Below are 26,996 nucleotides of genomic sequence, written 5' to 3'. Positions count from 1 at the left end.
AGCCAAAGTCCTGTTTCATCCTTGGTAGTTTTGTTCTCCTCTGTGTTGTGAGCAGCTGGATGGCAGCCTGTCCTCATTCATATGCACCTCTGTAATTTCTTGCCTGGGCTGGAATATACAGCAATGTACTGAAGTGTGAGTCTGTCCTGGGATTACGAACCACAGCAGTTTCAGGCTCCTCAGCATGGTCTGTGGTACAGAGATCAAATCTACTAATAAATTTTTGTACTTTCCTCCCGGAGAACCCAAGGTCTCCATGGTTTTTCTTCCCTGCTCTAATTACCAGTGTCTGGGATATTGAAGAGACTTTTTGTAATGACATCTCAGCTTTCCATGTAGAACAGAATTTTCTTAAATTTTCTTCAGGTCGTTAAAAAAATCTCTCTCTGGATGTAAACCCAACTCCCCCTTTCTCAGCTGAGCATCTATTTTGATATTACCCTCCATAATTAAAATGACCTCACCATCCTGTTTCTAATAGTTAAAGAAATAGGTGGTGAATTAGAACTGGTTACTGCTTTGGGGACGGGAAGAAGGGAAGACACCCAGAAGCTGTGTGCCATGTGTCAGAGCTGCTCCTGCAGTGGGACACGCCTGGTGCCGTGGTGTAGGTGTGAGAACCCAAGTGGAATATGTTGTAGAGGGAGAAATCATCTCTGTTACTCAATACTCCATGCACTGCTGCAAAATTTGCTGGCCTGTGTGTCATTGTGCTGGATCTAATTCAAAGCAGGATTAATCTTTTCACTTGCTGGCGTTTTGACTTCATTTCTTACAGATTAGGTTAAATCTTCTACTGTGTGGGTAGAAAAGCATTAAAGTGTTGCAGCCTGTGGCTGCTGCTGGTGCCTGTGAGTGGGATTAGGGAGGAGTCCCAATTCTGGGCTACTGATTCTCTGTAATGCTCCAGAAGCTGGGACCTTGCAGCATCCACATCACATTAAAAAGCAAAACAAAACCAAACCGACCAAAGAACAAACCCACAAGCAACCAAACCAAAAAGACCCCAAGCAAGCCAGGCCCCCCTAAAACCAAAAATGATGCTGCTGGTTCCCATCAGGTTTTGCTGATTAAAAGTGACTATCCAGATTTGGACTCACCTGGTTTCTGAGACCTGGAACTTCCATGTTAAATGTATTGGGAATGCTGGAATTAGATGTATAAGAATAAAGTTATGACGTTTTTAAGTTGAGAACTTGCCCAGGTATGAAGTCAGTTACTGAAACAGTTGGCTTAACAGAACTGATTATAAAATATACAACTAGAGCTTTATTCCTGACATGCATTTAAGTATTTAATATAAAGCTTTTTCAAGAGATAAATTATAGCTGAAGTGATTCTGAATGCCACTGTAACTGGATTGTCCTGTCCTCTGGAATAACATCTCTTAGTAAGGACTACAACTTTGTGTTTGTTTGGCTGCTCACACCTGGGTCATTCTCCCCAGCCTTGTTGTTACTCCTCTTCTTACTCTCTGCTCACTTTTCCCAGCAGTGCTTCAATGTAAATTTTGCTCTGGTTTTTTTTAACAGATGAGGAAAATGAATGGTGTTTTTTGGCATGTAGAATCTTTCCAGGATTTGCTCGTTGCTCTCGTACATCGGACACAGAATTCACACGCGGAGCTGGAGCCTGGCACCGCTGGGCTGGGTTAAATCCCTGAGCTCTGGAGTGCTCAGACACTGTTATTCCTTTTGGCCTTCTTCCCACGTTCACTTCAAATGGGGGATGATCCATATGTGTTCAATACAGCTTTCCTGTAATAGGCCTCAGTGCCTGTAATAACAGATACTGCCTGTCATGCAGCTGGGCAGTGAAACTCTGATCATCACTTATCTGAGCGTAGATGTCTTGCCCCAGGCAGCTGATTAGATAAATTCCTATCTTTATCTTTTAGTTTTTTAGACGTAAGCAGCGTGCTCCTTTCCCTGTGATACTTCTCTTGGAAGGTTTTGCTCTGAAGATTGTCTGTAGCGGTTTCTTAATCTTGTGTAGTATCAGTCAGTGCAGGGATCTGGAAGGGATCTGCAATTTCAGTTTAGATGGGTCCTGCTGCAGCTACTGCTGCACCTTCACGATGTGTATGAGTGAGGTGCTGTCAGTTTGTGAGGGCAAACAGTGAAATTGAAGTCAGCAGCGCCCTTTGCTTCTTGGCATTTTTTCTCTTGGGCACAATGGAATTTCTCACTCTCAGAGGCACTAGAAGCCCATTTGGGTAGCAGATTTCTTTTACTAATAATTTACATCCAGACAGCTACTTAAGGAGCCCATTGTAGGTATGAGCTCTGCTAGAATGTGTAATTACAGCTGGTTTGACCCATGAAATGTCTCAGTTTGTTCCCTCTGGGAGGGTTAGTTGCCTTCAACTCGGCAGAGTAACTCTAGGAGGGAGGTGAGGTGCAAAACCACGTGGATGTGCAGATTTATGAAAATCAGATGTTCTGAAAGTACTAAATAACTGCAAATGATGGGCAAATGATATTCCACAGTGACTGGAATATTTGGTGTTAACTTCTGCTCTGGTTGGAGCAGTAGAGGGTTGTGGGGGACCTTCATCCCCCAGTGGTGTTATCTTGCTGTATTCTGTTTGTGTAGCATCACAGCTCGTAAATGTATAATTTAGCATTCTGAGACAGTAAGCTAACAACAAAATGCAGTTTTTAAGGTTCTTCATATTACAAATAAAACTATACTTGGCAAAATAAAAAGGTAAAGTTTCTGCCTAGCTTAAGAAAATTAAACACTTTTTCTTATAATTTTATTCACATTGCTATAACACAACAAAAATGTGGTTGTTTACTTGTTTGCTCTAATCATATTCTTTTGGTTTTGTCATTAATAATGTATTGTGAATATCAATTAAAAGCTAAGCAGAAACTCAGACTTTTCTCAGAGCCAATTGAAAATGAAACATTGTTTCAAAGGAATATTTTTCTAATTTAGGAGGGGAAAAAAAGCCAAATAATTCAAAGTTGGTGTGTGAGAAATCTTGATAATTAGAAAATGATTCTTCCAGCTTGCAGCTGACAGGGGATGGTAAATCACATACATAAAAAGAAAGAAGAGAAAGGAGTGGAAAGCAAATTGTTAGCCCTGTTCCATAACTGATGGGGAAAGCAGGTAATTAGGTGATTTCTTTCACTTTCTGACATGTGTAAATGAGAATCCATTAATAAGAGATCTGTAATGTAAATGATAAAAATGAAAACAACAACAACAACAATAGCAACAAAAAGAAATCAACCTGTCAGGTATGGTCTGAGTGTGAAGGCAGATTTTTTTTGTCAGTGCTGTGAGTTGAATACTCTTAGATAGCCTGGCTTGTGGGACGCTCGAGCAGGTGGCAGGGCTTGAGATGCCACTGAAGTCACACCCCTGAAACAGCCAACTCCTCCTGGATGAGATGTTTCACTCTTTGGGTAGTGGAGCTGTGCCCGAATTCTGTTGTCTTTGAGTAGAAAAGGGTGGGCCCTGCCACTGCTGGACACTGCTCAGAGCTCATTTCTTGGCTTTTCCTGGTGGGTTTGGCTTTTGTTAGCGAGCGAAAAGGATTCATGGCTGCGTATGTTAAGCACTTGCTTTGTTGTCCTTGGCAAACAGGAGAGCAAGTTGATGTATGGTGGTAATCACCACCCCACTCTCCAGTGAAAATACTTGCCTTGGCCCTTCTCCTCCAGTTCTGAGTTTGTCAGGGCTGTGAGGGCTGTGGATCCATGCAGAGCTCCTGCTCCTCCGAGCTCAGCGTGTGCCGTGTTTCCGTAGTGGGGGGATCATCAGCTCGGGGACGGGTGGGTTTTAATCAGGCCTTTCCTTTTCCTGTTTGCACTCTGCTCCATTTTCCTATTAAATGGTGATTGCACATTGTTGAAGAAGGCAGTCAAGTGTAAATTTCATTTTTTGCTTCAGCTAATGTTGCTGTTAGAGGTGGCTTTGCACATCTGTGAATATTCCCTAAAGGAGGAGGAGGAAAATCAATAGATGTAGCTAAAATGTTCCAAAAAAGCAAAACAAAAAGAAGGCAGTGGGAGAAATTTTGAGGTAGAGGAAACTGTGTTTTGGTACAGAAACTTTCTGGTTCCGTCTGCTTCCAATCACTTGCTCTGAGTTTTCTTAGAGCAGACAAAAGTGATTTGTGTTTCTTCTTTCCGGGATTCAGAGATGGAAGGCAGTAGAAGACACTTTCTTTTGAATAAAGGAATCTAAGTGGGAATAAATCTTCCTTTGTGTCTTTTATTTGGATTGTTATCTAAGCAAGGGAGAGGATGTTCGTTCAGTCTGGGGTGAGGGTTTCCTATGCTGCTTCTCTCACAGGTCCTGTTAATTCTCAGTGCCCTGAGCTTTGTGCTGGGGCTTCATTACAAAGTGTCAGCACATTCTGTCGATGCAAGGTCATTCCCTGTTGTATATTCCCAAGTCTCCTTTTGTAATGTTGCAGAGGAAACTCTGTTCCCCTTTTTTCAGTACTCCCTTACGCTGGGGCAATGTTTTTAGGAAGCAGGAAGTAGCAGGTAAGCTTTGCCCTCTCTTTGTGGTCACCCTGAGAGCACGTCCCTCTAAATTTTGTGAGTTCAGAGAGACTTTATTATCCAGAGGGCCTTTTGTAGCTTCTTGACTGCAGCATTTCTTGACTGGTGCTCAAATTTCAGTACCAACTGTGGTTCATTTTTTGCACACATTTCACTGGTGGCCAGTCCCCTTTTATTATCACCTTTTCATTTGCCCTAAAGCCTGAGCTGCTCATGGTGCTGAACTTCTTGTTTCCTTCTGTTTTTCCCATCCTTTTACACACAGACACTTTATTCATGTAGTCCCTTCTGTTTGCTATTTGTCTTCCATGCTTAAAATCCAGGTGCTGGTTAGTTTTTGGATGCATTTTAACTGCAACCCCCAACCTGCCTTTTAAGCTGTAAGCATGACTAAGGACAACCAGACAGTATTTATTTTCCTTGTTCCTTCCATTGTGTTTATATTCATTTATTATCCTGTCTTTTAAATGAAAGGTGTTCTGTGCAGCTGCTGACTCTCTCCTCTGTCTCATAAAACTTCTCAGATACTTGGGGCTATAAAAACCTAGTTGTAATCTGGTTTGGGATTTTCTTTAGAGATTTGTTATCTGTGTGCTACCTATAAAAAAATGTGTTAAAGTAATTTAATTTATCGTAAATTTTTGTTCATTTCTCTGCAGTAGTTCCTGCAGCCAGGTAAGATATCTGCTTAGTGAAGAATTGCCCGTCTCTTCACAGTGTGGATGTGCATCTTTATCAGCTCAACTTCCTTTGCATGTTTTCTTATTACTGTCTTTTTATGTTCAGGAAAACACAAGTTTTTTCTAAAGATGAGGGTCTGTCTGTGCTACAGGAACTGGAGACCTGCAGATGAAACCTGCAGATGTAAAACAGCACATCATGATGAGTAGGATTCAATTTTGGGATACCATGCAGTAGGATGGTATCAAAGTTCAAAAAGGGAGTGAGAACAACAAAGGAAGAAAAATACATTTTGGTTTATTATTACAAAGGTACCACATTTGATTCAAAAAGAGTCTGAGATAGGAGTTTCTGGAAACATGGAGAATATCCTGCAAAAGTTTTGATATGCCTTTGTCCTGCTCTTGTATTTTTCCAAAGACATCTGCCTTGGCTGCTGTTGAAGATGGGGTGCTGGGCTAGATTAGATCTGGTCTGACCCAGAGTGACTGCTGAGAATAGGTTTTTTTGAGGAACAGCAACAGTCTTTATAAAATGGAATATTTGTGTACTCAGTGCAAAGTGTGGTGATGTACAAATGTTAACAATGTAGGTGGGTGTTCAGGAAATCCATCTTCTGCATGACAAGACAGTTAAGTCTCTGTACACCAGGAATATTCAAATAGGTTGCAAATTATCAACAGAGCAAATTCACTGTGCTTCAGAACCTGCTGGGTAAGTCACCTTACTATGCACAGCATAACGTGGGTTTAATTCACCAGCTGTTTAAATATGACATTCTTCACAAGGCAGCCTCAGCACTCAAACCTTTGGCGCATGTTAAACTTTAATGGAACATCTTCGATTAAAATGAAGCTTTTGGAGCTCACACTGTTTATATGCAAAAAATGGTTATCGTCATAAAAGTCCCAGGAGGGGAGCAGAAAAATGCAATAAAATTTCACACTGTTTAATGTTCATCACCCTCGGGTATCCAGTAGATTTCCACTAACTAAATGTGAATTCCATTTGCTTTAGCAGCTGAATCTGCTTTCTCAGCCAGCTTGGTTGTGCTGCTGCCCATGGAGCCTGTTAGGAGTAGCTTCTTTTGAAATGCCTTTGTGTTTCTTCAGATTTCTCTCTGTAAGAAATGCATTTAAGTGAAGTGGTTTATTTCCAGTGGCATGTCTGAACATCTTCCATGGGTTTGTTTGATCAGTTCTTGGCTGCCTTTCCTCCTTAGCTCTGCACAGAAGTTGCTTTGTGGCAGGGCTGTAAGGAAGCAGAAGTGCAGTTCTTTGCTCTGCATTCCCTCCTGATCCCTACTAGATTGGTAAATCACAGCCATTTACTGAGAAATCTAATATATGGCTCATCCCCATAAGGTTAATCTGTTTTATCTGATAAAATCCACTGTGTATTTTTACCTGCCAACCTTGGGCACAGGTTACTGAAAGTGCTAAGGTTATCAGAAAACTGCTGATTGCTATTTTTGGCTTTGGCATCATGATTCAAAATCCCCCCTCTCCTCTGTGTCCTGGGCTCCTCACCCAGGACTGTGTCCAGATTTCCCTTTGCAAAGAAGTTGATGCATCAGGATGGGTGGAAAATACAAAATGCTTCTCCTGAAGGTATTTGCTCTGCTGTCACTGACCAGCAGCACCTGATTGCCACCTCAACTTCACCCTTGGAAACCACAGGCACTGTGTGTTGTCTCCAGCTCCTTCTGTAAAGGCAGGGAATAACTGATTTCCCCATCCGTAACACGGGAGCAGAACCAATTGGTTTTGGCTTCTCTCATTTCTCTTTTGTTGTCTGAAATTAAGGTGATTTTTCCCTCTGAGCTGGCTTTTCTGCAGACCTATATCTCTCGTTTATTGTACTCTTGCACTGAGGCTACTGATACTGAGAGAAAAGTTTGCTCTGTCTTCTTTCTGACAGTTCTTTTATGACAATTCTTGGGCTTTTGGGAGATGAGGTTCTTTTTACTCTCTTTTTGAGAGGAAATACTGTTTGTGCCTGAAGGTTCTGTTGAGAAACGTCTGGGTTTTCAGTCTTGTGCGTGCCTGTAGGTACCCACATAGATGCCAGTGCCAGATTTTGTTGCATGTTTATCATATAAACAGTGCACATAAGAAGCATTGTGGTGTTTTTATTAAATACGGTGTTGTACAGATGAGTAATAGAGGTACAGGGGAGGTTAAATGAATTGCCTGAGGTTAAGCTGAAAGCCTGAGGCTCAGTATGGCTTTGAACTTAGATCTGCTGAATCCCAGATAAGAGCTCTAACCTGCTAATTTTTCTTCTTCCTGCTGCAATCAATTTATAACTGTGTCACCAAATGCAAAATATTTCAATGGCTAAACACAAAAGAGATGTTTTATCAATTTTAGATGGAATTTACTCTTAAGAACTGGACAACCACTAATAAATACTTTCAAAGTATTATGGAAAGTGGAAAATACATTGCTTTTAAGTCTTCAGTCTATCTTCAGGCTATAGATATCCCTGCTTCTAACTGTGCACACCCAGTTTCCTGGGAGATTTTATATCCTGTTTGGATTTCTTGAGATTGAAGGTGACCACTTGGCAGAGACCTCTCTCCCATGGTGACTGTGGTGGAGGCCTGTTCTATCCTTTGGACAAGGACATGCAGTGGTGAGACAAGGGATGATGGCTTTGAACTGAAGGATGGTAAGTTTAGATTGGATATTGGGAAGAAATTCTTCCCTCAGAGGGTGGGGAGGCCCTGGCACTGCTTGCCTAGGGAAGCTGTGGCTGCCCCATCCCTGGGACACTCATCCAGGTGTCCAAGGCCAGGTTGGATGGGGCTTGGAGCAACCTGGCACAGTGGAAGGTGTCCCTGCCCATGGCAGGGGGTGAGGCTGGGTGGGCTTTAAGGTCCCTTCCAACCCAAACCATTCCATGATTCCATGATCCACTGGATTGTTTGATCAAAATAACTGATAGGTCTTCCTAAATGGACTAAACAGCTAACTCTGTTGTTTAGTGCTTTAGTTTTCCAAAGTAATTTTCCCTTTGAAGTGTTTTTTTTTTGTTTGTTTGTTTCTTTATTTTTAAAGAATAAATTTCTTTGCTTCCACAGTGTAACCTCAGTGTTAATTGGTTATCTCCTGAAGCTTCAACAGGTAATTGGCTGAGGCTTGACTCTGGCAGCCCACAGCTCAGTGTGTTCCTAAGTGGCTTCTCATGGATTGCATTTTAAGAATGATGTTTTTTTAAAGCAAGTCACCTCTGCTGGTATTTGGGATTTGTGGTATTTTTTGGGGAAACATGCACAAGCTTTTTCCTGTGCTTCAAGATGACCAGAGCCCATTTAGTACTGCAGGGACATTCCTTAACACACCTTGTTTCTCAGAAGAACATGACCTCCTGGATTCAGTATGGTAACAGTCACCATGGAAATTTTCAGCTCAGACTGCAGGGAAATGTCTGTTTGTCTGCCTTCAAAATACTATAGAAGAGTTCACTCTATTTTGCAGTACTGGGGGTTTTGATAGTGAGTGTTCACCGTTTGGAATGAAATTGTATGAGATGTAATAGATGCTGGAGGCTTAAATTTCTTAATTGTCCCTATGCATCAACTTATTTTTATAATTAGTGTCTGTGTGTCAAAAATGCATTGCTGGAAATAGAGTATCAAAGATCCTTTTCCCATTTGAATGAGCATTACTAGCAGCTGTCATAGTATAAAAACTACAGAGGTAATTTAGCTTGGCCCAGCATTTCTGTTCTTTCTGTATCAAAGTCTGCCAGTTCAGCCTCATTTTCCCTACAATGGGATTATGTACTTTATTACTTATGTTTGGGTAGAGGATGAAATTCTTCAGCCTTTGTTCAGTCCATGGAGCTTCCAAGGTGTCGTGGTCTGAAGCAAGAGATTTGCAGCTGAGTTTAGTTAGAAATGGCTCCTGGTTGCTTGGTCACCATAATGACTCTGTTTGGATTTTAATGCCCTTGCACCTCAGCTCCCTGCATGGAAATAATGTGCTGTTTCACAAAGATGAAAGGAGAAGAAAATGGTTTTGTAATGTTTCTGCAAGAGATTCTCCTTGAAAAATGAGATGAGGAATTTGAGAATATGAAGGGCTCTTAGCATTTCGGCGTAGAATGGCTTTTTGTCTCATTTTAGGGGGGCTGCATTGCACTGTCTGACCATGAGAAACGTAAAAAAGGCAATTCCTGAATCTGTGTATTATAAAGTTTTAATTCAAACCTGGTTCTGAGTTCATTTGGAAAGTGAGAATATTGGATCTGGACTGTTTCTCACAGGTGAACTGACATGGCAAGAACGTAACAAATTCAGAGGTTTTTTACCTTCAGTTTCAATCACTTCATAATTTTTTTCACGTACAGAAAAACAATTTGGGAAAAAAAAAGTAAGAGAAAAGGGACAAACCCATCAAGGTCTGATCGTTAGGGCAGAACTGACTGGCTGCCATGGATCTTGGTCTTACTCTCCAGGCCCTTGCATGCAGAGTTCTGTGCCCTGCAAGCTGCATGCTGTGGCTGTGCCTGCAGACAGCTGAGAGCAGGTTGCTCATGGGAGAGCAGCACTTCACACCTTTTTTCCCCCCAAAAAAGCTCCCTTTTCAATTTCCTGGATTGCTACAGAAATACAGGGAACTAGCTCTGTTCTTGCCATCTCAGGTAAAGCCCTTGGTCCGGAGCCACAGAGCTTTGAAATGGATCCCTAAGAATTGTGCTTCAAAGCACCTGATCCGAATCCTGCTGGGTTACCTGTCCAGGAAAGGCATTGTCACAGAGAAACTGCCATGGAGCACAGCCAGAGATAACTCAAAATGATGGGAACGGCCCAACCACCAGCCAGGCCAGGAGAGGTTTGGTGGGCTGTAGATACAACACAAAGTACATTTCCCCTTTCACACTAATTTTTCCCACATCCAAACAATGTCCCGGATTGGACTCAAGGGTCACCATCTAATTCCCTTAATTCCTCTGTGATTCAGAGGCAGTTTTGGAAATGTCTTCTCTAAGTCAGCACACTGTGGTGCCTGCCTTTGCTTTTCAGGCTTAATGTGCCTTGGATGGAAGCAAAGCAAAGATTATTTCTTTGTGTGTAAACACAAATAATGTTTTCCTTGGTGTTTGCACACAAATGTGTGAGGCTGAATGCTGTCAGTGGGGCTCCGTGTGTGGAGTGGTTTTGTTTAACTGAGTGTTACTGCAAGCTCACTGTTGATTGAAAACTTCAATTTCCTCCTTCCTAAGCTGTACTGTTACCCATAAATGTAATACTTTAAAATATGACTTTATGTGCATATGTGTGTACATGCAAACGTCAGATTAGAGAGTAAAATGTATAATTAAACTAACATTCAGTGTTGAAGCCACTCAGCCAGCAGCCTTCTGGTTATTGGATGTATTTCCAGGTTGGACCGGTCAGCAGATGCGACAGCTACTACAATTTTTGTAGTAGTTTTTGTCACCAGTCAAACTCTCCACTGCACAGGGGTTAGGGAATGAATACATTTGGGGACTATTCAGAATGCAGGGTGGAAAATGCCAGGTTCTCAATTCCAGGCACAAACCAGTTTCAGGAGAGCTGGAAGTTTCCACCGAAATTATCTATTATGAAATTAATTTACATCTCTCTGGTTAATTAGCACTACTATCCACAGCAAACACACGAAGTGAATAGGAAATTTTCACTCTTGTTTTTGAGCCGTGTCTGCAGGCAGTGTAAGACTGCACAGACCACGTGTGTGTCAGGGGACCCTCCCAAGCATATGAGCTCTGAATTTAATGGACTTTAAAATACTTTAAGAAGAGATGGGGTTGGATGAGAAATGGCAGTGTCTCCTGCAAACCAGTTTGGGCTGAATCTTCATCTGAATTGTTCTGAGGAAAGGCAACCGCCCCAGCACGTCTCCTGTACACAACACATAAAAGAGTGGAAAAAGCCTGCTTGAGATACAACCTTTGCTTGAAGATTAGAATAGAAACTAATCTGCTCAGCTGTTCTTTAAGACCAGACTAAGCTTTGTATTAATGCAGTCACAGTTGATGGGACCCAGAGGAGAACAAACAGGAGACTGAGGAGCCTACCTTTAAAACAGTAAATTGGATGTTCCTAAAGGCAAGACATTTACAGCTATTACAGTCTCATATTTATTTGTAGTCTCATTTCCTTTGCACTTGCATTTAGATCTACTACTATGCTATTAGATGTGGTATTAGCTGGGTTTGCCCTGTTTTTGGAGGCATTGGGTTTTCAGATTGATTTTTAAAAACACAGAGCCACCAGCAGAACCTCGTATTTGATGACACTCAATATTTCTGATGTTTTTTAAAAAAATCAATGCACACTGAATCTTGTGCAAAAACACACTAATTTATTCTAATGAAACTGTAAGGCTGACACCTGTAATCTTCTCAGCAATCCAGATTTTACCTTCTGGGGTCAGAACTCCATTGCACACAGCGCTGGTAACTTGTGCAGCCTAGGATTTCTGTCTGGCCCTCACTTGGAAAGATGGTGAGAATAACCACAATTAGTTGATGTCAAATTGATCTAGGTTTTCAGGATTCATCAGGTAATCTCATGAAGGCAAGCAAAGATTGTTCAGGCATCTGCATGGATTAGTTTTCTGTCTTCAGGAGTCTCTCCTGGCTGCAAGATTTGTCTTGGGATGTTAGTGGAGACAGACACTGCAATTAGCTTTATATAAACAAATTTGATGTTATTTAACATGATTGCTTGTGATGTTTCTATAGGAACTTGAAGAAAAAGGGGAATAAGTACTGGAAGTTGTTTGAATATTCAAATATTGGTGCTCTGCCTTTTGGTATTTTTCATGGAGCAAGCCCAGTGCCTCTTCTCGTTTCACTGCCCTGCTCTGCACCAGCTCAAACCTGCCAAGTGCTAAACCCAGGATTTTCTACTTAACAGCCTGGTGTAAGACCTCATAGGAAGCTTATATTTGCTTGTTGAAACCAAATTGCCAGCAGTTTTCTTAGAGAATTAAAAAGAATTTTAAAGAAGCCCCACCAATAGGAAAATTAAAATCCGGGAACGTGCCAATCTAGTCTGTGCAGGCTGCAACCTGGGTTTGTGCCCCACATTTAAAATAAATGCTGAGGACCTGGTTGAATTTAGTCCTCAGTTAGGGGCAAAACTGAATTTATTTCTCTTATGTGCCTTAGGTTAAAGCAGTTGTATTTTCTGTTACAGCTTTGGAGTAAATAAACACTGGGCACCAAAATAAGCCAGTAGTAGGCCCATGTGCTGAAGTGTGCTCAGAGAGGTGAGGTGCCTCATAACCAAAGGAAATTCCATACATTTGGTACTGTACAAATGTTTCCTGAATTACTGGTATGTCACAAGACATTATTCTTGCATTGTATCTAAAAGTCAGGCATTACTTCGTGCATTCAGTCATGGTTGTTACTGCTTTTCTCTGATGGTTTCACTGGAATTCTGGTTGTCATGTGGTTAACTCAAGAAAGGATATGTTTTAGTGTCAGATGCAATCTTAAATTTCAGTTTAATACTTTAATTCAGCCTTAAAAACCCCCAACATTCTGAGGAGCTGACAGACAGTATCTTTTTGCTCAGCCTTTGTTCTGTGGTTGATGGTGGTAGAAAACCAAATAGAAGTTTCTCATCTGGTTTAGAAATACTCACTTGCCCACGTAATCTTTGTAAGGGTTCTCTGTGCTGTAGTTAACAGTGGTGGCTTGAAAGTTCAATGCAATGTAAATGCTGGATTGTGCCTTCATTCTCTTTAATTCCAATGCTTTTATCCCATATGCAGCACCTCAAGTGGATGAACTATTTCACAAATCCAATTGAAAAAAAGAAAGATGAACTTGCGAAATTGGTTTTATTCTGTAAAGCACTACTGGTAAAATACAAACATTAATTCTTTTTAAAAGGATTCTTTAATCGATAGAAATGTTTCTGTACATTTTTTTATAGCACTATTAAAATAGTCATTTCCCTAGACTGTCCTGCCTTAATAGAAACACAAATATTGGAACACCATGGTTCTGAAAATGAGAACATGAACAGCCTTGGAATGAATTGGTTATTGTTGTCTAGAACTAGAGAAGGATCAGCAAAATCAGCCAGATTAGAGTTTTAAAATAGTCCTGTATGAAGTTTGTCATAAGTAATTATGGCTTATGGATTTTCAAATCAGGTTAAGTATAGAAATGCTATCAGCATCTAATAGTTGGAGCTATGGAATCAATTATCTCTAAATAGATTAATGAATTCAACTAAAATTGATTGACTGTTCGATTGATTTAAGTGATTCCAAGTAGACTTGTCAATACAGACTCATTTTGAGATACTAAGTGCGTCATAAAATTAGCTAAAGATCAGAAAATATTTACTCTTTTGGGCATGCATGCCATTAAAGCATGATCCTCTACAGTAGAGAATATTTGGCTACTTTAACAGATTTCAGGTTTTGTTGTTTACTGTTTTTATTCAGTTTGAGAATACCTTTGAACAGCCACAACATCAAAGAAAAACCTCTCCCAGGTTAGCAGTCTGTCAGTTCAGCCAGTGTACGTGCACAAAATAACTTCTGTAAAATCCTGATGATTTTGTGTGTTTCTTTACTATACTCTCCTGTTGTTTTCTGTTGTCTTCCTTGCTTGGGTTTTTTAAATTATTGTTTCTATTTTCTTGGGTTTTTTTGTTAATTAAAAGATTAAAGAATGAAGGCCCTACAGAGTTGCTGTGCTAGTTATCTTTTCTATATAACCTCGTGCATCTGTAGGAATTTAGCCTGGGAAGCACTTGCTGGCTGTTCCTGGCTGACACCTGCATACAAAGGAGCCCCTGTAAACATTCTTTGGTTTGGAACATCACCTATAGCTGGTACAGCTGCTCTGTGCAAAGCATCACCAAATGACAGTCAACCCATAAGGAACTCTGCTGCCATTCAAGGGTGGCATTGTTGCTGTTGATGGAATGAGATATTTTCTGTATTCTTACAAGCTTCTTGTGAATTTGCAATAAAATTATCAGCTTTCTGCTTGAATTCCATTTTAAACTGTTTAGAAAAAAAACCTTTTTTTTCCCCTCGCTTGTTGATGCATTTGGTGAGAGGGTTTGCTTAAGGTATTTGTGCAAAATTGACAAGAATTTCAACAATTGCAAATTTTTTTTGCACTGCTTTATGTTAATGAATCCACCTAGACTAATACTCCAGTGGTGTGTTATTGCAGTATTCGAGTCAAAGTCCTTATGGGAACTGTGGGTTCCTCATTTTCAGCAAAAGCCTTGCTTAGCTTTGCCTTATGCTGCTAAAAGCTGACTTACACAACCTACTAGTAAGATAATTTATTGGGTCTTGCATGTTGTCGTTTCTTCATCCTTCAGTAAACTTTGTTTTCTGTACTATTGAATGAAATCTGGGGAAAAATCCCACCTTTTCTTCTGGGCCACTGGGTACATTTCTGCTGAAATACCTGGAGTAACCAAAGTGGCTGTGACTTGTAAATTCTCCTGCCTCAGAGTGAATTAAATGACGAAGGGAAGAGCTGCCAAACATGGATTCTTGATCACTGCTTTCTTCTTTCAAAAGAGTAGCGAAGACAGAAGAATTCTCTGACTGAAGATGATCCCTGCTGGAAGTTAGATCTGGGAACACACATATTGGGAGTGTTTCAGAAAGCAGTGACAGAACTCAGGAGTCTCAGATTTTAGTCAGACCAACGCCTTCTTCCCCCTTTTGTTGTCATTCCAGAGATCTAACAGACTCTTGAATACAGGGTACAAAATTGTTTCTTCTTTTACATTTAGTTCTTCATCTTTCTTGCTTCATTTAAAGTTGTTTTTCTGATCTGCATTCGTGTTACCGTTTGTTCCCATGGGAGTGATTAGATGGTGCCAAAGCACAGAGAGCAGAGTCCTTGAAGCAGCTGAATGGGGAAGACACTTTACTACGAGAAAAGTGCCCTGGGACATGAATTGCTTTAATTAAAACCTTCAGGCAAAAGTTACAAGTCTCAAAGTACATCTCATGTAAATCAGATGGCAGTTACTGTTTTCTAATGTTGTTTGATGTGTATTACAGTTGGGCAAATCTGTTTCGCAGCAGTTATACACCTACAGTATAAATCTATCTTTTCATATTGCCCTAAAGATGTTAAGAAGTCTTTTTATGCACAAGAGTCAGAGCCCCCAAAACAGCATTCTGTGTGTGAGTGCAACAGTTGGAGGCTAAACACTGTTAAATTGACTGTTAAAAGAAGTGATTGTGCAGTAACTTTGGAAGTGGGAGTCTCTCTAATGGATTGCAGAAGTAAACAGGTTTTTCCAAGACCTCCTGTGATTATACACATAGGAAAAGCCCCATCAGAGAGGCCAGACAGTATTTAAAAATATATAAAAAATTAGTGCTTGCAACCCTTGCAGTGCTACATAGGATAAACCAGTCCAGATATTCTTCTTTAATATGCATTGATAAGTACTGTGTTCTCTCTCTCTCTATATATATATATACATTTATACACTGTACATATAACTGTATATATATTTCAGGAGCAGGAATTTGCTAAGGCTCTACCAGCAGTGAGATGCCAAGCTCTTATCTGAGAGTTTCCACTCAATATCCCACTGAGGCCGTGGTTCCCTGTCATGCCTCCAGTTGCACCGGGGAGCAAAACACCCCTCCCCACCTCCTCTCCCCCTTCCAAAGTGCCTGATACTAACCTTTAGGAATAATGACAACAATGATTCATTATTAATAAGTTAACCTAGGCTATATAAGGCTTGACTTCTTCTGTCTGCCTTGCTGAGTTTGATGTGTATTTCCCTTCCAGAGAAAAAGAAAACCCTGCTCAGAATGGCCGTGGGGTTCTCTTTATAAGATGTCTGCTTCTGCTTAAGTGGGCTGATGGTAGATTGGAAGCATTTCATTGCTGCTGATGGCAAAGTGATACTTCATACTTCACTGGAGATTTCTGAACTCCATCAGTCCTTTACTGCTTGGAGTCAGCATGGTTTAGTAGTAGCTGAAGATCAAGGCTAGAAATAAAATAAATTTAAAAATAAAAGGAGGAGGCAAGATTTCAACCCTGCCTCTCAGGCGTTTCTCTGCCTGGCAGCGGAAAGTTTGCTCACCTTCTGCATTAATATTTTGCTGTTACCAAAATCGTTACACTTGCCTTCCTTACAGAGTGAGAAACAGCTGAATACTCTTACACTTTCTGTATAAATGAATATCATTTGGATATCTTAGTTTAATGTGCAGGTGTCATGCCCGTCAGCAGGGCACTTTGTATCTTCAAATACTGTACCAGTAAGTGTCTTTATTTGCACACAGGCAAATTAAACTTACTTGTCCCCAGTGTATTCCCATCCCTGTTAACATCCCAGATATTTGCTTTGTGAATTTCCTTTATCAGAACTCCTAGGTTGTCCCCTGCTGCCACAAAATCCTTCAATTGCCTTTCTTTGGACATCTGGTGGTATTAATTTTGTGGTGGACCTCAGACAAGAATATTCTGCCTAGTTACATTTCTGGCTGCTGGTGTGGCAGCAAGTATTGTTAGTAGTTATTGTTGAGTATTGATTTGCATTTTCAAGCTGCCTTTCATCAAAGACCATTAATAAGCCATGTAGTGATTGGTTTCTTTTTCAGCAGCTTCAGTAAAGATTGATGTAAACAAAACTCACAACCACCAGGGAGATGTCCCAAAATAGCAGTCCTGGTATCTTGCTGTGTGTCCCAGCAGGACTCTGGCTGTTCTGTGGTTGGAACTGGTGGTGGGATTTAGGTACAAGCTGGTGTCTCTGCTTAATTCTGGTTGTGTCTGCACTGCTTCCTTGTGATGGAAGATGGGGTGTCTCCAGGGTGTGACTATTGGTGTAGTCTTCGTCCGGGGCATGTATAAGGTCATCGATTTATGGTTGTATCAGGCTCTTCCTCTCTTGTTGCAGACAAGCTGGGTCACAGGTCCCACGTCCTCCAGTTCTGTGGATCCTGTGGCTGATGGAACACGGTGTTGTTCTCGCCTCTGGTGAGAGAGGGGAGTTTGTATAGGAGATTTGCTCAGTACCTTGCTGTGCTGTGTAAGCAAAGAATCCTTCTATCAATTCATACAAGAACTAACCCTGCCTTTTTAAAGGTCATTTCTGTCTCAGTCAGCTCTTAAAGTTCAAGAGGAAATAAACTGCTTAGAGTTGGCATTTTTCAAGTCAAGTGTCAACTTTTCAAGCCCCCGAGCTAGTGAATACGGAGGAAGGAGAGATTAATAAGTGAGCTGCTTGCTTGATACAGTGATTGTGCAGAAACGTTCCCTTTTTTCTTTCCTCTTTATGGGGCTTTGGAACGAACATCATTGAAATATCTTACTTTCTCCTTTTCACTTTGCAATGCAAAAGTACCCAAAGCTCTTTAGAAGTGCTTCTTTCCTCATTAGTCCAGTGACAGCGAGTGGAGAGTTTGTCAGCTCCACTGAAGTAGGACGCAAGGAACATTTTATGACATTGCCAATACCTAAAACATCCTTTAACCAGCGATTCTTATTATCCAGTGGGAACAAAACTCCCTCTCAGGTCTCTGAGCAGGTGCCTGCCCTTAACTGCATTGACGCCTTTTCCCATGCAGGAGACGCTGGATCGATAAGGAAATAACCAGGAAGAATGGGCTGCATTAATCAGGTGCAATGGAGGCAGCAGGGGAGATGATGAGGGAAGACAGGTGGCAATCGAAGGATGTGCTGAGCACAGCCCATCAATTGGCTGCCAAAATGCCTCTATTGAGCATGGGGGACGTGGGCTGGGGGTGGCCAGCTCTAATTGTGCTGATGGGCAGCTCCAGGGAGAGTGAGCTGTCTCCCAGTTACTGCCTTGGGGTTTTAGTTTTGGTCTTGCCAACTTCTTGTCAATTTGTTTTGCTGGCCCGCCTGAACTCTCATTGAAGGTTTTCTTTTTTCCTTCCTAAAGGAGTTTGCAGAAATAAACACATCAGTGGCATTGTCTTGTCGTGCTTTGCTTTAAATAAAGTGCCATGGTAAGAACAATTTTTGACAGTGACAGATAAATCAGCCTCGCCAAGTATCTCTGCACAGTTACCCTATCCCTGGAAGTGTTCAAGCCAGGCTGGAGGGGGTTCTGACAATCTGGTCGAGTGGAAAGTGTCCCTGCTGATGGCAGGGAGGTTGGAATGACATGATCTTTCAGATTCCTTGTAACCCAAATCATTCTGTGATATTCCAGACCATATGATGTCATGCTCTGCTGGGGTTAAACCAAGACAGTGATGAATTATGGTGCCTCAGTGCTGAGGGCAGAAACTTCTCCCTACACCTGTTGAACCCAGGACTATCATCCTACCCCTCCAACATGGAGCTGGTTCATGTGTGATTTGTGATGCCAGCTGGCTGACACCAAATTACATTGACCAGAGCATTTCTTTCATGAGTGATACAAAACCAAAATTACTTGGTTGCCATGTCTTTAAATTCATTTGCTTGTCACAGCTTTACCACAAAAACAAGGGATTTGACTTGTCTGCTCATCTAGTGATTTTGAAACCTGAAACTGCTGCTATTTACATGTCCACCTAACTGGTTTCTCTATAAGTATTCATGACAAAAAGATTGCACTGAATGTAGTATTGTTTTATTAAACACTTAAAAATATTGATGCAGAAGAATTGATGTAACAGGACTGTAAACACAGTAGTTCTGGCAGTTCTCCTTCCATGGTGACAGCTTTATTCCCCTTGCCTTGTGCTGGTTTATGGGTTCTTTGAGCTAATTTTGGGGATAAAAATTAGAGGAAGATAAGGACAGTTTCAGCTAACTCTACTGTTTTGCCTCATTCTTGTTCGTAGATACGTATTTTTGCTTTTATGTTTTGGGTTTGGTTTTTTTTTTTCCCTTTTAGAAAATATTTTTAAGTACTATTTTCCCCATGAGGAAAATAGGTACTTGAAAGACAAGGTCAGGGTTGCAAAGTGAAGCTCTCAGGGGGTGGGAAATGCCAAATTCAAGTCACCAGACACCTCCTTAGTCTGGTTTCCTATAGCATGCAGCATTCTTGTTTCACTTGGCAGAGATGGCACATTATGTTGACTTAATGAGCAGTTATTAATGCTTTTCTACAGAGAAATTTAATAATTTATTAGTTATTTCTTTTGCTGGTCCTGTTATACCAGATGTAAGCCGAGGAGAAAGTGTAGCCTTATTTTTGGAGTATATGGAATATTTAGAACATGTTCTTTCAAAACAGTTACCCAAGGCTTCATATGGCCTGAGTAGCTGCTACTGATTTCTGCATCAGTGTCAGTGCCCAGCTCAACACCAAGGGCTGTCCAATGACTGAGCACCAAGGACTGCTTTCAAAAGGTCATGGTATCACCAGGAACTCTGGCAGAGGCAACAATTGGAACCAGATTTTTTTGGGAGACTTTCAGTTGCCTTAATGTGAGACGATTCTCTTCAAGCAATTTCTGTGCTTCATTAATCTTCCAAATTCTGCAGCAAATGAGGCAGAGATCCTGCAGAAAACAGATGCAGTTAGCAGTGAATCCTGATTTGTTGTTAGAACATGGTAGAAAAGATCCTACACTTGCATGTCATGGTGTTGGTGACCAAAGATATGGTGGCACTTGGAAAATCCATGGTTACAGGTCAGGTTACTTGGTCATGGAATTTTTAAGATCTTTGCAGACTTAGTATGCATCCATATTGTAGATTTAAGGATTAGCAGGTCTGTTACAACTCTCTGCTTAATATGGCTTGGATCCTGGTAGACTGCTTTGACATAAGCTGAGTCAAAGCAGGTGGGAGGCAGATATGAGATGGAGTTAAATTGGTGCTTGTGAGAAAGAAAAGCCAAGAGCAGCAGTCTGGCAGAGTGCTTGTCACAGATAGCTGAGTGACTTTGCAGTCATTCCTTTGCTTTTATCTGTGCCAGTGTCCCCATGGGTAAATGCTGGGGGGTAGCACTTAATTGTTTGGGTTTATTTGTTGTCAACAAGTAACACTACAAATTCTCTTCTGAGTCCCTAGTGGAAACTGAGACAAGTTTTCATCACATAACCTGGAGGGGTTTCCACTGTCAAAAGCCTGATGCTGAAATGCTGAGCCATAGCTTTGGATTTTAGTGAGAGTTACGGTGGGGGTCCATCACTGAATTGTTGTGCAAAAAATATTTTAGATAATTGTGTTTCTGTAAATTTGTTCAGGTAGTCTTAGATTCAGATATTAAAAGGAAAAAAAAGTGACTGAGCAGTAATATACAATCCTCATTTCAATCCTCATTTCACTGTGGAGTACTGTAATGCACATTGGAAATGAGGTCTCACTGGAAAAGGTAATTTGAAACAGATCCGCAGAACCTCCACAAAGCTGTAATGAGTCACCAGTCTGTGAGGACTCCCTTGCTATATTGCAGTGGAGGGTTTAATGTTTTGTTTTTCTCATCTAAACACTTTGACCCTTCTTATTTTATTAAGATAAGCCATTATCTAACTGTCAAGAGCCTAGAATTTCAGCAGATTTGTTTGCTGACAAGTTGGTTCAGCACGACCATTCTCCTACTCATTTCTTTCACCACTTCAGGCAAATTTTCCTTTTTTTCACTCCTCTTTATCAGTTCTTTATTCTTTAGAGCTCCTCAGCTCTCATGCTATTCCCAGATGACTTTCCTGCTCTCTTGATAAGTGTTGGTTGGAATGTATAACACAAACTGGAAATATTCTTAGCCACACGTGGTGTTCATGTTAACCAGTTGCTTGTGTGGTGTGGCTGTGGGAGAGTTGGCCCAGTGGCTTGACAGCTTACTGGGAGGGAGAAGAGTTATTATGTGCACTTTTTAAAGTTCATAGTACTGGACTGGGTTGAGAAAACTGTGCAATGCCTTCACCTGTGACTGTGCAACAAACTGAAATCCTTGGGATGTGTATTTGGGGCTGAGTTGTGGGGAAGGACAGAGGTAGGGGCTTAATCCCTTTAGTGAGGGAGCAGCAGAAAACAGATTAGTACAAAAAAAAAGTGAGAAGTTTTGACTTTCTTCAGCATATTTGGGCGCAGCCATGAGTTCCTCCAGCCCACCTGTGTGATTATAGATTGGTAACTGGTGGGGCCAACTGCATTATTCATTCTGGTTCAGACTGAAATGAAATCATCGAGGGCAATTTTCTGTGTCACATTTCAAGGTCAGACGAGAGTATTTATTATTCCTTCTCTGTTTATCTGTGAATGCAAATTGAATTTAGTGATTCAAATTGATGAAATGTTAGAAATATAAAACTCATCAGAGCCGACACGAAGAGAAATTACTGGGTAGAGCTGGCCAGTGACTTCACCAGCCCATGTAGAGGCCTCTGTTTTGATTAGTAATTATTTCAGTCTTTGGATTTTCTCATTCAGAGTTTTGTTTCAGTTGTTGTCATTTTTGTTTTCAAAGAAAAAAGTGTAATAACACTTTGAAGCATTTAGAATTTGAATTAGATGATGTAAATTAAGCCAGCTGCAGAGAGGGTGCTTGGATCCTGGCTGGAGAAAAGGTTTCCTTTCAAAATTCTTCCTTGGGGTTGTTTTTGGGGGGCTTGTTTGTTTGTTTTCCTCTCTCCTATGACAGTTCCTTTTCTCCAGTATTTTACTCCCTTGTGCTGGATGCTCAGAGCTGGGTGAGGAGTGATGGGGAAGGGAGCAGACATTTGGCATCTTTTGGTGCTGAAGCTCCACATGTTCCCTTACTGGCAGCATCGTCCACAGGCTGACCTTCCTCACTAGCCAGGGTTGTTAGGAGAACCCAAACTAGGAGCTGCAAAGGGGACCAAATGAGCAGAACTCCTAATGAAATAATGGAGTGGAGATGCTCCCTTCCCAACTCCCTGTAATGCCTTTTGAACAGTTCAGTGAACATCTTGGCTTGGTTTGGTGGATCAGCCTGTGGTCAGAGGGCATCTGTGGGCATCCTGTTTTCTGCAGTGTAGGAAAGACACTTTAAACTTGTTCTTGTCTCAGAATGGGAGTGGAAAATCCTTTTCAGTGAATGCCCTTTTAAAATAGTCCATCCTCCATAATGCCAAATGCCACATGGAAATGATGCAAGGAGAGATGACACATGCTGTACTGGCTATATGCTGTGTTAATCATCATAGAGGACTCTTGGTTTTAACCCCAGCTTTTTAATTACTTGCATTTTATTAAGAACATTTAGTATTTGCTTCTCTCCAAGCACTGCAAAGGGAATCCATTTGCTCAGGGTGTAACTGATGCCTGACTTCTTGTTGATTCAGAAGAAGAGCCATGAGCATCTGCACATACCAGAGGCCCTTAAAGATTTGTCTACATAAGCTAATATCAATCCCTTTGTTTATTCAACCAGCAGCTTAATTGTTCCTGTAGCCAGTTGTACTGAAGGCAGCAGCATTTTCAAGTGTAGTAAGTGCACAGCCAGCAGTGTGGGCTCAGTGGTTTTTAAATACCAGTAAAAGTTTTATTTGCCAAATACATGCCTTTAGTAGAAGCTTTGGCCTTATGAACACTTGAGGTTTAGAGGCTTAGAAAAAGGACATTTATGCCTGTAGTTATCTCCCCCTTGAAATATTTTACATTCCAGAATTCAGTGATGGATGTTGAAACTATTGATGTTTCCACATAAAACCAAAACAAACCATGGATGTTCCTCTTGTGTTAAGACACTGCTTTCATTCTCGTCTTGATGGTGATGTGGAAGGCATGTTTAGAACTGTGACAGTGACTCTCTCACCGAGTGGCTGATTGAGTGTCCGTTCAGGTAGAGCCACCCTGGCCTGTGCATTTTGGCAGCGTGCCTGGGCTTGGCTCCTTTGGCTCGCTGCCGTCAGCAGAGCCCCGTGTGCTGCAGCGTGTTGGCCCTGTAATGAAAGGAAGCACAGGGTGCCTGATGTGAATTTCTTTTAGTAAATCTTAACTCCTGCCAGTCAATTATGGCCATTGTACTGGGGCTGGGGCAGAAAATGTGTGTTATTTCTTTCCTCTAACTGTTCACTTTGGTGGAGCTGCGTTTCTGAGCCTGATAGTTACGCTGCTGGTTAGGGAGTAAAATTAAATACTGTCTCACAGATAAAACATTGTCAGTGTACCAATAAAGCTCCAAATGTCTGTCTGCTTCTTAGCCATTTCATCTGGCCACACTAGCAAAATAATTCTCTTTATGTTGTTCCCTCATTATGAATTCAGTATGATTCCAGTCTTCCTTGTACATCGAGCAGCAATGTGATGTATGATCTGTTTACTTTTGAATGATTTTTGATTTATGGAAGCCTGATGCTGATGAGTTATACAAAAGATCTTTGAGAAAATACAAGGTGTGAACCAAGAGAAAGTTTGCTGAAGACTTGGGAGAAATAAATAGCAAGAAGAAAGCTTGTTTTCCCACCAGCTCTCTGTAGATGGTTTCATGCAGTATTTTGTGTAGCAGTATTTCATCTGGCTCTCTGTGAGGCACAGTTAAAGCTTTAAATAAAATATAGCCCCTGTGAACTTCTACTAAAGATGTTCATATTTTGTATGATTTCTCTTTCTGAATGTAGTGAGCAAATAGATAACACAGACCTGTTGGCCCCCACAACTCCCACAGCCCCTGTAGCAGGGCAAGATTTTGGGCAGGGGTGGGTGCTACTGCTTCCCTATACCCACAGATCTGTCTGTGAAGACAAAAGGAAGCAGAAAGAGATGCCAATCTTATTGTACTAAAAGTTAGCACCCGAACCTCTGACTTGTAGCACTAGAGTCCTCTCCTCCTTCCTGGTGGTTGCTTTTCTAGTTTACCTGCCTTAAATGTTGAACCAGTTTAGGCAGCTCCATTCTGCAGCTGTGTTCTCAGAGCTCCAATCAGTCTTTTCAGTAACATTTTGTAGTAGATATTTTTTTCCCTTTTTAACATACGATGGATATTTTTCTGTTTTGCCAAGCCTCACCTTTTCTTTCTTTTCTTTCTTGTGTCCTGTCCCTATTTAAGTCAGACTGTTTTCACTTTCTCCCTTCTGTTTTTCCTTTTTAATTCCCATCCTGGATGCTGCCAAGGCAGGTTAGGCAGAGGCTGAGGGGGAAGTTGTCTGTGTCAGAAATTGGAGGTTGGAAGAATCAGTGAGGGAGGGCACAGGCAGGGATGTCCTGCTGCTATCCAGTGGGCAGTAAAAGACATGCTGGAGTTACCCTGTTTTTGCTTATGCCTTTGTGTTTGCTCAGAAAACCTGTGGGGGAGGAAGTGGGATGAAAAATAACATTTTTGTTCAGCCCTCTGTTTATCAGTTTCCAATGTGGTTGATGTGTGTACGTGTGGATTCATTGAGATGCCTGTGAGTTGTCAAGTTTCAGGAATGGGTGTTCCTTCATCCAAATGTCTTGCTACAAAACAATTTCCCTTACTTCTTTTTGCCTCATTAGCTTCTGGATTAACCCTTTTTTTTGGGCTCTGGCACGAGAATGTTGATCGCTGCAGCGCATTTCTCTTTTCTGTGCAATGGCAATGTTTTCCTTCTGTGCTCCCTCAATGTTCTTCCCATCACACTCTGCTTTTCTCTTTGAAGTGATCTCCTTCCTGACAGTTGGCCCTGGTAGGTACACATGTCTCATCTTCTCCTGAGCTACAGCATGACCCAGACAGTGTTGCTCTTCTAATTGTCACTGTGGACCCCTTGTTTTCCTCTCAGGTTCATACACAGACTGGTTCTGGCATCCTGTTTGCTTTCCCTGTTACAGTTTTTTTGTAACTCTGAGGTGGTAACTTGGCTACTGAGAGGATGGAATGATTAAAATAATGTTTTATGGATCACTGGGTGGGCTGGGGGTGGAAAGCTGTCGGCTGCTTTTGTCATTTTTGAAGGAGATTATTAAAATGTATCTTATAGCTTCAGTATTCACTGTGTGCCCTCATTGTTCTCAGTCTTTCAAAGAATATTCTGGAAAATGAAGTTTTATCATTAAGATTGCATTAAAGTGGATTACAGAAGGGAAGAGCAAAATATGAAGAATCTCAACAGCTCAGAACAGAAAGATGTTGGCATCTCATTCAGTGGGATGTGGAACAAGGAACATTAATAGGCTGATAAACAGAAATGACTTTTTCTCTTTAAGGCTTAAAAGGTTTACTTTGAACTTGCAAAGATTTTTTAAAATGCCACTTCTTCAAGCTTATGTTGAATGGAGAACTTTGTGCCTCTTTTATTTTATTTTTTAATGCTCATATTGAGTGAGCAATTACTTCTGAAAAGCCATAGGTGTCATCAGGGTGGAAGAAGAGTGCACAAGTCTGGCTTTAAAGGCTTTTGCTTCTCAGCACCTACTTTCAAATCCTGTTTTGTGTCAATAAGAAATAGGGCTTTCCTTTTGGATTTTTCCTTATAGAGGCAGTTCATATTGTATTTGGTGCAGTTTCTGGAAGAATTATCAATCTGTCCTGAGAGAGGAAGAAAGGATCTCAATAATGTACTTTGGCATGGTGTGGAGAGTTGTGAGGGAGTTGAATTTCACGCCTCCCATAGCAAGGAAACCTATGGTAACAGTCAGTTCAGGGAATTTGAGGATTGTCCCTGCTTTCAGAGACATCTCTGGCATTTGAATTTTAGGTACATTAACATCAAATTTGTACTGAGGCTGAAATATAAACAGATGAAGGTGTTATTTCCATGCAGTGGCTGAGGAAATTGCCCATTTGTCTCTGCTCAACTTCTCTCATGTTTTAAAACAGTTGTTTTCCAACCTAGTTTGAGAGTTTTGTGTGTGGCTGAATGTCTGAGCTGCGAAGCTCAAATATTTTTCATTATTTTGGGAAGGAAGCCTAGCACATATCTCATTTTTCTTGGTGAATGTCAAATCAATCATCATTTGTCGGTCCACTCAACATTTATAGAAATAATACACAGTATTGGGAGATTAAGAAAAAAAGATTTCTCCATTGCCTTATCAAAATGTTCTGCAATAATCAAATGTGAGATTTTGGCTGTTTCATAGTAATGAATCTTATGTTTGCATTTTTTTATTTTGTTCTGACTCTAATCACGACAAACGTTCTTTGATAAAGCAAAAAATATTTGCACTAAGGTTTCTGTAGCGTTGTTTTAATTGTTGTAACACATATATCACAGTTAATGAGGATTGTGTACTTATATTTACCCTATGCATAAAAAGGAATATTGTTGAGCAAACTGCAATGAGTCTTAAGGCAGAAATTGAGGTTACCAGGTCTTACCCATCCTTTCTACCCTGTTTCAAGAACTGACCTGCTGCAAGCTTGATAGGCTGACCCATGGGCATGTTCCATCACCAGAGATGTTACTCTTGGCACAGGTACCCCTCTTAACTGGTTAATTAAAACAGATCCAGGGAAGTGCTGGTGCCCTGGTAATGCAATTATCGAGTTTCAAATGCAGATGTGAAGCCCCTGTGAAGAATCTTCCCACCTGAATACAGCAATGAAGAGACTATTTCACAGTTCCCAATTATTAAATTGGTCTGTGAATGGTTTGAAATTGAACTGGAGTTTTAAACAGGTTTCTAATTCATCCAGTGCTTTAAAAGAAATACTTTTTTCAACGAGAAGGATTTTGAGGCAGGGAGACGGCTGCTTTGGAATTCTTGTGGATTCCTACATACATTTCCCAAGAAATACAATTTGGTGACCTGGCAGCCCAGGTTGTACTTGATTTATGCTAGAAGTGTTCTTGAAGTATTCCCTTTTGGATCTATCTAAACAGTACCTTAACAATAGTGCTATTTCATTTAAAAGCATTTTTATTTATTTTCTTTCAATTATAATGATGAATAAGACCCCTTAGAAGCACTCATAAATTTTCCAGTGTT

At 40.9% G+C, this 26,996-nt stretch overlaps 1 protein-coding gene across 2 annotated transcripts in view; it reads left to right on the top strand.

Moving 5' to 3' along the window:
• Positions 1-26,996, top strand: part of MAD1L1 (mitotic arrest deficient 1 like 1) — a 348,924-nt gene that overhangs the window by 74,358 nt on the left and 247,570 nt on the right. The gene's annotated exons all lie outside the window — the stretch shown is intronic.

The sequence above is a fragment of the Corvus kubaryi genome, unplaced genomic scaffold (assembly GCF_017639235.1).
Source record: "Corvus kubaryi isolate FWS band 111438036 unplaced genomic scaffold, C.kubaryi_AGA036_p1.0 37387, whole genome shotgun sequence".
Taxonomy (NCBI): domain Eukaryota; kingdom Metazoa; phylum Chordata; class Aves; order Passeriformes; family Corvidae; genus Corvus; species Corvus kubaryi.
Note: the sequence above shows the minus strand (reverse complement) of the source record. Positions and strands in the feature narration are given on the sequence as shown.